Here is a 10,000-nt window from a genome sequence, read left to right as displayed (position 1 = left end):
TAGGAACAACCACTTAAGTGACTCCTTCATTAAAGCCTAGTCCATCAGCGACTTACTCCCTCAATAGAGCCTAGTCCGTCAGCGACTTACTCCTTTCGAAGACTGCACCATTTCGGTCTTGAGCTCCTACCAGTTTTCCCCCGAACAAGGTCCCGCACCTCCTTGTCCAACAATCGTCACCAACTCCCTTGCGCATATGCGCTGCCATACCTCAATGGCGTTCGTGGGTCTCCCCCACTTATCTCGTCGACGCACCCTCACGTCAACGTGCCTCCGAAGTTCAGCTCCATAACACTTAGGCATTCACAATTCACCATGGTAAGACATCCTCCCTACTACGAGTAGAACCACCTACCTACCAACGCCCAAACTCGGACTCGGCAGCACCACTTCCGCAGCATCCACAAGGGAACAAGTAAGGCATCCTCCCCAAAGCTACTCCAACTCTTTGCATGCCCTTAAGTGCGGACATCCTACGTCCTTAGCCACCATCCTCACAAGAAAAACTCTGGGATCCACCTTTGGAACACACCAGCATTCCGAATATTAGTTAGCAACCTTGTGTCGAACATTATGCGTAACCCACACGTCCTCCACAAATGTAAGAGCAACCACTTAAGTGACTCCTTCATTAAAGCCTAGCCCGTCAGCGACTCACTCCCTCAATGGAGCCCAGTCCGTCAGCGACTTACTCCCTTCGAAGACTGCACCATTTCGGTCTTCAGCTCCCACAACTCTTCCCTGAACAAAGGTCTTGCACCATCCGTCCAACCCATGTCACCAACTCGGTTTACCACAACCTTCAATGGTATGCTATAGTTCGAGTATAAGCCAATCTTTGACACTCTCACCAAACTCGCGCTCCCATCCTCCCCACATCCTGAACTGAACAAGCAACATCACTTCGTCACAAGCCAGAACCCCTGCCTACCCGACTTCCGGGCGCTTGGTGCACGGATTAGAAAACTAGGCAACCGAGCAGCAAAACCAACCATCATCCCCCATCTTAGAGTCATCCTGCTTGATGTCTTCTCACAACTTCGAGACAAACTTTTGGATACCTTCACCCTTCCATAGGATCCAGCACCAAGACGGGTTTCCAACAACCGTCACACAACCTGATTCCAACAATCATCCACAGTGACGTTGGGGTCTTCTTCCAACTTCGCAAGTCCACTACCCATCACAGGCAATGACATGCTACCTTGCTATCAAAGTTCCTCCATCACCAATCTCTTCTAGGTACGAGTCCCTCACACAGAAACCACCTTTAGAATCAATCGGCTCTGATACCACTTGTCACGGGACGAGCGTGCGACGCGGCGCGGCGGAAGCAAATCACAGATTTCGCTCGCACAAACGCTCCCGTGCGGCCCAGGATCCCTTCGAATCCCAGTCAGCCTTCTCCCCACTTCATGACTCTCACAACTCCGCGAGAGGTTCACCATCATGTGTCGTCTCCCATAGGCGCCAAGCCCCATAGCTAGACAACGAGTCACACTTCCTCGTGACAACACAATCACCCCGCATCCGGCAACGAACCCTCGACGCCCATACATCAAGCGTTGCATAAGACACGTCAACTGCATCGACCACGTCGCATGCCAAACTCGTGGCTCGCTCATGTCCAAGTCGAGACATAGCGATCCAACACACCATCGGTTTACCCACACTTCTGTCGGTCATCCGTTAGCAACCAAGATAGCCCACATCCTCAAGCTATCCACGCAAGCTGTCACGCTCGCATGTCGCCCAAGCCTTGGCGACATATGTATTCCGAATGTCCCACATAACCATCTATGCTTTGCATGGGGTCGCAACCCATGCGTACCGGCATCCGGATATCTTCCTTCCATCTTGGACAAGGCCGAACCCAAGCCAAGTCCATCGAGTCTCGTCAAATGCCTCGCTAGCCGACGGCATAGCGAATGCCATACGTTGACCTCACTCTTTCCAACGATGCGCAATACGAACGGCCCCGCGTGTTCGTACTGTCCTCGGGAAGTCCTTTCCCTCGGAGACATAGATTATCCTTCAACAATCTCATGCCCGCCCTTATGACAACCTCCAATGTCATAAGGATGCTCGCTTAGTGCCACAAGGGTGTAAGCACCAGGGGTGGTGGAGAGCATGACACCATGTCACCCCCTATATAGCATTTTATGCATTTAGCCTTCTGCCAGGAGGGAACATCACCTATGCACGAGGAGTCATAATTGGGCATAACTTCTTCGTACGAACTCCGAATGGCGAACCGTCAGTTGCATAGCGTGTATCTCGTCATTACGAACATCTTTCGTGTTCTGAGTTTCTTCAGGTTCCTCCCGTAACCTTCCGAAATACCCAAAATACCCCTCACACGCACAACCCGGCCAACACCAACCATTCTAGCTCTTAAGTCCTTGCCCCTTCCACACTTGGACTACCTCATAAGCGCATGGATGTCCCAACGGAGTCACGAAAGCACACGCTCAAGTGCGATCCGTGACATTCTCCCCCACTGATAGTGTCGACGCCCTCGTCGACGTGCCCACTGCACTGCCGCATAACAACACCATATAGGAATATCCTCTTCTCTTCGCTCCATGGACCACAATGCCCCACTGTGTTCACCCTTTTGAACTTCTCTTTCAAAGTCCTACGTCTTTCCCTCTTTGGGCCGAGACCTCCGTCTCTTGTCGCACTCGACCACTGAACAACCACATAGCCCGCTGGTCAAGTACCTCCACATTTTCCACATTCAAAGAGATGCACCCCACCTGGGTGTGACTCGTAAGCCAACCGTGTGTCCTCCACGGCACCTCCATTCGTTTGTGCTCCTGTACTGCCACTTCCTGGCATTCGAGGTTCTCCCCCTACTTGTCTCGTTGGCACACCCCCACCTCGAGGTGCCACCACAGCAAAGCCCCGCAACACTTAGGCCCTCTGCCATCGAGTGCGGACATACCCCATGTCCTCGGAACCCATGCCTTTAGTGAGACTTCTGGATCCACCTCTCTGGAACACTCTCTTCCAAATCTCAGTTAGCAACCATATGTCGAACCTTGTGCCCCACCCATCTGTTCTCAACAATTGTAGGAACAACCACTTAAGTGACTCCTTCATTAAAGCCTAGTCCGTCAGCGACTTACTCCCTCAATAGAGCCTAGTCCGTCAGCGACTTACTCCTTTCGAAGACTGCACCATTTCGGTCTTGAGCTCCTACCAGTTTTCCCCCGAACAAGGTCCCGCACCTCCTTGTCCAACAATCGTCACCAACTCCCTTGCGCATATGCGCTGCCATACCTCAATGGCGTTCGTGGGTCTCCCCCACTTATCTCGTCGACGCACCCTCACGTCAACGTGCCTCCGAAGCTTAGCTCCATAACACTTAGGCATTCACAATTCACCATGGTAAGACATCCTCCCTACTACGAGTAGAACCACCTACCTACCAACGCCCAAACTCGGACTCGGCAGCACCACTTCCGCAGCATCCACAAGGGAACAAGTAAGGCATCCTCCCCAAAGCTACTCCAACTCTTTGCATGCCCTTAAGTGCGGACATCCTACGTCCTTAGCCACCATCCTCACAAGAAAAACTCTGGGATCCACCTTTGGAACACACCAGCATTCCGAATATTAGTTAGCAACCTTGTGTCGAACATTATGCGTAACCCACACGTCCTCCACAATTGCAAGAGCAACCACTTAAGTGACTCCTTCATTAAAGCCTAGCCCGTCAGCGACCTACTCCCTCAATGGAGCCCAGTCCGTCAGCGACTTACTCCCTTCGAAGACTGCACCATTTCGGTCTTCAGCTCCCACAACTCTTCCCTGAACAAAGGTCTTGCACCTTCCATCCAACACACGTCACCAACTCGGTTTACCACAACCTTCAATGGTATGCTATGGTTCGAGTATAAGCCAATCTTTGACACTCTCACCAAACTCGCGCTCCCATCCTCCCCACATCCTGAACTGAACAAGCAACATCACTTCGTCACAAGCCAGAACCCCTGCCTACCCGACTTCCGGGCGCTTGGTGCACGGATTAGAAAACTAGGCAACCGAGCAGCAAAACCAACCATCATCCCCCATCTTAGAGTCATCCTGCTTGATGTCTTCTCACAACTTCGAGACAAACTTTTGGATACCTTCACCCTTCCATAGGATCCAGCACCAAGACGGGTTTCCAACAACCGTCACACAACCTGATTCCAACAATCATCCACAGTGACGTTGGGGTCTTCTTCCAACTTCGCAAGTCCACTACCCATCACAGGCAATGACATGCTACCTTGCTATCAAAGTTCCTCCATCACCAATCTCTTCTAGGTACGAGTCCCTCACACAGAAACCACCTTCGGAATCGATCGGCTCTGATACCACTTGTCACGGGATCAGAGCTTCACTGTTTGTATCCAAGGTGCGAATCGTTTGAGCAGAAGCCACCATCTAAATCGATCGGCTCTGATACCACTTGTCACGGGACGAGCGTGCGACGCGGCGCGGCGGAAGCAAATCACAGATTTCGCTCGCACAAACGCTCCCGTGCGGCCCAGGATCCCTTCGAATCCCAGTCAGCCTTCTCCCCACTTCATGACTCTCACAACTCCGCGAGAGGTTCACCATCATGTGTCGTCTCCCATAGGCGCCAAGCCCTATGGCTAGACAACGAGTCACACTTCCTTGTGACAACACAATCACCCCGCATCCGGCAACGAACCCTCGACGCCCATACATCAAGCGTTGCATAAGACACGTCAACTGCATCGACCACGTCGCATGCCAAACTCGTGGCTCGCTCATGTCCAAGTCGAGACATGGCGATCCAACACACCATCGGTTTACCCACACTTCTGTCGGTCATCCGTTAGCAACCACGATAGCCCACATCCTCAAGCTATCCACGCAAGCTGTCACACTCGCATGTCGCCCAAGCCTTGGCGACATATGTATTCCGAATGTCCCACATAACCATCTATGCTTTGCATGGGGTCGCAACCCATGCGTACCGGCATCCGAATATCTTCCTTCCATCTTGGACAAGGCCGAACCCAAGCCAAGTCCATCGAGTCTCGTCAAATGCCTCGCTAGCCGACGGCATAGCGAATGCCATACGTTGACCTCACTCTTTCCAACGATGCGCAATACGAACGGCCCCGCGTGTTCGTACTGTCCTCGGGAAGTCCTTTCCCTCGGAGACATAGATTATCCTTCAACAATCTCATGCCCGCCCTTATGACAACCTCCAATGTCATAAGGATGCTCGCTTAGTGCCACAAGGGTGTAAGCACCAGGGGTGGTGGAGAGCATGACACCATGTCACCCCCTATATAGCATTTTATGCATTTAGCCTTCTGCCAGGAGGGAACATCACCTATGCACGAGGAGTCATAATTGGGCATAACTTCTTCGTACGAACTCCGAATGGCGAACCGTCAGTTGCATAGCGTGTATCTCGTCATTACGAACATCTTTCGTGTTCTGAGTTTCTTCAGGTTCCTCCCGTAACCTTCCGAAATACCCAAAATACCCCTCACACGCACAACCCGGCCAACACCAACCATTCTAGCTCTTAAGTCCTTGCCCCTTCCACACTTGGACTACCTCATAAGCGCATGGATGTCCCAACGGAGTCACGAAAGCACACGCTCAAGTGCGATCCGTGACACTACCCTTGCCTTCGCCTTGGCATGCCGTGGCCTTGCCTTTGCTCCCATTCAACGCATTCCGACAAAGTGACGCGAAGCGGAAGCCTACCATGGCGTAAAAATGTCGACAAAATTTTTCGACATTTGAATAATGGGGTTTGACAAGGTTTGAAAAATTCAATAAAAATGGTAGGCTTGAATGTCGACAAAGTGACGCGAAGCGGAAGCCTACCATGCGCAAAAATGTTGACAGAATTTTTCGGAACTTGTCCTGCCATGGGCTGCGCGCAGCATGCCGGCAGCCTGTGCGCAGCGTGCGCACAGCATGTCGGCAGCGTGCGCGCTGCATAGCCTGTCGACAGAGGCTAGCGAAACTTGTCCTGCCATGCGCGTGCGCAGCTGCGCGCAGCATGCGCACAACATGCCGGCAGCGTGCGCACAGCATGTCGGCAGCGTGCGCACAGCATGTCGGCAGCGTGCGCGCAGCTGAGCTTGTCGACAGAATTTTTCGAAACTTGTCCTGCCATGCGCGCGCGCAGCTTGCGCGCAGCGTGCTGATTCTGTCGACAGTGAGGCTAGCGAAACTTGTCCTGCCATGCGCGCGCGCAGCCTGTGCGCGCAACCTGCGCATCTGTCGACAGTGAGGCTAGCGAAACTTGTCCTGCCATGGCGTGCGCGCAGCCTGTGCGCGCAGCTTGCGAATCTGTCGACAGTGAGGCTTGCGAAACTTGTCCTGCCATGGCATGCGCGCAGCCTGCGCGCAGCATGCGCGCAGCATGCGCGCAGCATGCGCGCAGCATGCGCGCAGCATGCGCGCAGCATGCGCGCAGCATGCCGGCAGCCTGGTTCCAGGTTTTTTCAAATGTCGACAGAATTTTTCAAACCTTGTCAAACCCCATTTTTATTGAAATTTCCTCGCACAATAAGCTCCCTATAATTAAGTCTATGATTTTTAGGACCTTCTCCAACTTACAAAATGATATTTAGGACCTTGCCTTGCCCTCACATGCCGTGCCCATTCAAGGCATTCCGAGAAAGTGAGGTTATTGGAGGCTTCGGATGGCGTGGCTTGCCTTGCCTTGCATTGGCATGCCATGCCCAAGTTGTGGCCTACACCAAGCCATTCAAGCCATGCGTTGCCTTACCTTGGAATTGCTCATCATCCAATGCATTCCGAGAAAGTGAGTGTAGGCGAGGCTAAGGATGGCTTGCCTTGCCTTGCCTTGCATTGGCATGCCATGCCCAAGTTGTGGCCTACACCAAGCCATTCAAGCCATGCGTTGCCTTACCTTGGAATTGCTCATCATCCAATGCATTCCGAGAAAGTGAGTGTAGGCGAGGCTAAGGATGGCTTGCCTCGCCTTGCCTTGGCATGCCGTGCCCATGATGTGGCCTTGACCAAGCCATTCAAGCCATGCGTTGCCTTCGCCTTGGCATGCCGTGGCCTTGCCTCGCCATGCGATGCATTCCGACAAAGTGACGCGAAGCGGAAGCCTATCATGGCGTAAAAATGTCGACAAAATTTTTCGACATTTGAATAATGGGGTTTGACAAGGTTTGAAAAATTCAATACAAATGGTAGGCTTGAATGTCGACAAAGTGACGCGAAGCGGAAGCCTACCACGGCGTAAAAATGTCGACAGATTTTTTCGGACCTTGTCCTGCCATGGGCTGCGCGCAGCATGCCGGCAGCCTGTGCGCAGCGTGCGCACAGCATGTCGGCAGCGTGCGCACAGCATGCCGGCAGCGTGCGCGCACCATGCCGGCAGCCTGTCGACAGAATTTTTCGAAACTTGTCCTGCCATGCGCGCGCGCAGCTTGCGCGCAGCGTGCTGATTCTGTCGACAGTGAGGCTAGCGAAAGTTGTCCTGCCATGGCGTGCGCGCAGCCTGTGCGCGCAGCTTGCGCATCTGTCGACAGTGAGGCTAGCGAAACTTGTCCTGCCATGGCATGCGCGGCGCCTGCGCGCAGCCTGCGCACAACATGCGCGCAGGCTGTGCGCAGCGTGCGCGGAGCTTGCGTGCAGCTTGCGCATCTGTCGACAGTGAGGCTAGCGAAACTTGTCCTGCCATGGCATGCGCGCAGCGTGCGCGCAGTCTGTGCGCAGCATGCGCGCAGCCTGTGCGCAGCATGCGCGCAGCCTGTGCGCGCAGCTTGCGCATCTGTCGACAGTGAGGCTAGCGAAACTTGTCCTGCCATGGCATGCGCGCAGTCTGCGCGCAGTCTGCGCGCAGCATGCGCGCAGCCTGCGCGCAGCATGTGCGCAGCATGCCGGCAGCATGGTTCCAGGTTTTTTCAAATGTCGACAGAATTTTTCAAATCTTGTCAAACCCCGTTTTTATTGAAATTTCCTCGCACAATAAGCTCCCCATAAGTAGTCTATGATTTTTAGGACCTTCTCCAACTTACAAAACTAAAAAATTCCTCCCGGATTTGTTTTAATGATTTTTTCAATTTTACGACTTCTAAAAATAATAAAAAATACTTCCCGACTTCAAAAATTTATGAAACTTTTTCCCATCATAGATTGCATGTTTCTTAGTATCCCTGCAAAAAATCACGTCCAAATACCTTGTATTGAATTATTTAGAGCCCATTATGACTCCTCGCGCATAGGTGATGTCTCTTCCTGTCAAAGGGCTAAATGCATAAAATGCTATATAGGGGGGTGTGTGTTGCCTGCATATGCATGGCAGCCCATGCCTTCCTAGCTGCAGCCCCCTTCCCCCACGCCACACCCATGTCATGTTGCCTCGATATGTTGCCTCGGTATTATGGGTTTGGTGTCGGGGTCGGGGGGCTGCCACCCATGGCGGTGGTGGCCGGAATCCGGCCGCCGCCACCACGCCGCCGCCATGGGTGAGGGAGGAAAAAAAAGGCGTGGAAAGTTGCGAAATGGGGTTGTCTAGGCTTTTTTTTGGCATGGGAGAGCATGGAGTGCTAGGAACTCCTTCTCAAATGCACGGGCATGTCGACCACAACCTCATTTCTCAACAACAACCACCCGTGTGGGGTGGCGGTGGGTGGATAGTCGCGGATTGGGGCTTGCCAAGCCAATGTTTTCAAAAAATTTCATCAAAATTAAAAACAAATGTTTTGTTGCCTTCGGATTTGTGGGCGAGCGGCGAGTCGGAGTGGAGCCGGTAAAGTTTAACCTCGGTGTGCACGGTTGTTTTTAGAAACTCAATCCAATGCCGGGGACGTTGAAAGTGACGCTCTTATGAGTTGCAAACCCGCAAGATTTAAAGAACCTTTTCAAAACAATTTCAAACCAACAAGATTTAAAAACAGAAATTTTCATCAAAATGAAAAACAAATGTTTTGTTGCCTTCGGACTAGTGGGCGAGCGGCGAGTCGGAGTGGAGCCGGTAAAGTTTAACCTCGGTGTGCACGGTTGTTTTTAGAAACTCAATCCAATGCCGGGGACGTTGAAAGTGACGCTCTTATGAGTTGCAAACCCACTAGATTTAAAGAACCTTTTCAAAACAATTTCAAACCAACAAAATTAAAAACAAATGTTTCGTTGCAAACAAATTGTGGGCGAGCGGCGAGTCGGAGTGGAGCTGGTAAAGTTTAACCTCGGTGTGCACGGTTGTTTTTAGAAACTCAATCCAATACCGGGGACGTTGAAAGTGACCCTCTTATGAGTTGCAAACCCACAAGATTTTAAAAACTTTTTGAAAATGTTTCTTCTAAATGACACATTTTGATCCTTGGCAAGTGCTCAATCCGTAACTATCCAATCACCGCCACACCACACCGGTCGGGAGTGTGTGAATGGTGTGCTTCCCGGGGTTGGCATAGATAATCTTTCGCATCGACAATCTTTTGCATGCGAGGGAATGTCTATGCCAACCCCGGGAAGCACACCATTCACCCACTAGTTGTGGGCGACGATGGGTTGGCTTCAAATGAATTTTTGCTTGGGGTTGTCCTCGGTATGCTTTTGTGTTGGGAGTACGGCCACCAAACCTTCTCAATGCACGGGTATGTCGAGGATGGCTTTCGGCGGGGTTGATGAAGAAGCTACCCAATTCTCGGCCACACGAACACATGGTGACGATGCGTTGGCTTCAAGTGAGCTTTAGCTTGGGGTTGTCTTCGGTATGCTTTTGTGTTGGGAGTACGGCCACCAAACCTTCTCAATGCACGGGTATGTCGAGGATGGCTTTCGGCGGAGTTGATGAAGAAGCTAGCAAATTGTTGGCCACTCTCACACGTGTGGGGGTAGGTTGGCTTCGAAAGAAGCTATCCAATCCTCTGAGTGTGCGGTTGAGCTATGATTAAGATTGTCTAGGCATTGCTTGTGTGTGCAAGGTGCGAGCCCAATGCACGAGCAAGTCGAGGATGACAATCTTAAGAGT

The sequence above is a fragment of the Prunus avium genome, unplaced genomic scaffold, assembly GCF_965620075.1.
Source record: "Prunus avium unplaced genomic scaffold, drPruAviu1.hap1.1 HAP1_SCAFFOLD_34, whole genome shotgun sequence".
Classification (NCBI taxonomy): Eukaryota; Viridiplantae; Streptophyta; class Magnoliopsida; order Rosales; family Rosaceae; genus Prunus; species Prunus avium.
This window is presented reverse-complemented; position numbering follows the sequence as displayed.